Below are 1,218 nucleotides of genomic sequence, written 5' to 3' on the forward strand. Positions count from 1 at the left end.
ACTTTGGATGAACTTAGCATGGAGCATTACTCTAGCCAAAATTTGGTTATTATATAATTCCAAAAGCTCAATTAGAATCCTTGGCATTTATAATTCATGAGTGTTTCATAATGGGCTCTCACGTAGCCTCCTGCTAATGTTGTGTGGGATACAATAGGTTCCAAGTCTCTGATATCGAGCATCTCCCATTGAAGCTCGGGGATGAAACTCCTCAGGCTTTTATCTAATCTTCATAAGAGTTTTAGTGTTTTTTTTGTGATTTTTTGTAACTATCAAACTGGGTCAAAAACATATATTTATACTCACAAAATGAGGTCATAACTCATATAAGAAAGTTTTTAAGTCAGCGTAAAGCCAATTCATTCAATGTCCTAAAGAATAAACGATCCTTCAGTGCATCATTTATTACAACTAACTTAAAACAACCTACGAATTCAACCAGGGTCAATTTTTCCCTTATAAAATTATAATGATGGAATCCTAATATTCTATGAGGCTTCAACCTCTAAAATCTCTCTTAAAAAACATTCTTCAGTGCTCTTGCATCTTCTTCAATCTTCTTTCTTGCTCTTCTTAGATGAAATTGCATCTTCTTCAATCTTCTTTCTTGCTCTTCTTAGATGAAAAATCATGAAGTTCTTCTATCATAATATATGACTCATCGTCGCATCCTTCTTATTATGCCCTCAAGCCAGAGCACTTTTCAATCATATCCTCGGTAGCTAACTTCTATGAACCATTGATCACAATGACCTCGTGTGTGTCTCAACATAGATTATGGAAGCTTCTTGTTTGAATTATTCTATTATCATCCTCATTCGCTCATGTAGCTCATCGATCAGCTACCTCAAGAATTATCTGTTATAGTACATAATTCCTCTTTGTTCTCCCTTGTGATCATGATCTCCTTGCTAAGTTTGAGCATAAACTTCATGCTCGTCACACCTTTTGGGATATTGAATCCTTTTAGGATGTTTCGTTCCATTTGTATGCTCACACAACACGGAGAAAATTTATAAAGGGAGAGATGAAGAGGGATGACTGTGCTTTCCTAGCCCTAGCTCCTAGTTCCTCATGAGAAAATGGAAGGAGAGAATATGGTCTTAAGGGTTTATTTTTGGGTCCTCTTAAAGGTTGGAGAGCTCATAGTTAATCCTTTTACATTGCTTATAGGTGACTCTCTCTTCTCGAGGGGACAGAGAAAAAAGAATATATATA

This window comes from Phalaenopsis equestris, unplaced genomic scaffold (assembly GCF_001263595.1).
Source record: "Phalaenopsis equestris unplaced genomic scaffold, ASM126359v1 Scaffold000598, whole genome shotgun sequence".
Lineage (NCBI taxonomy): Eukaryota > Viridiplantae > Streptophyta > Magnoliopsida > Asparagales > Orchidaceae > Phalaenopsis > Phalaenopsis equestris.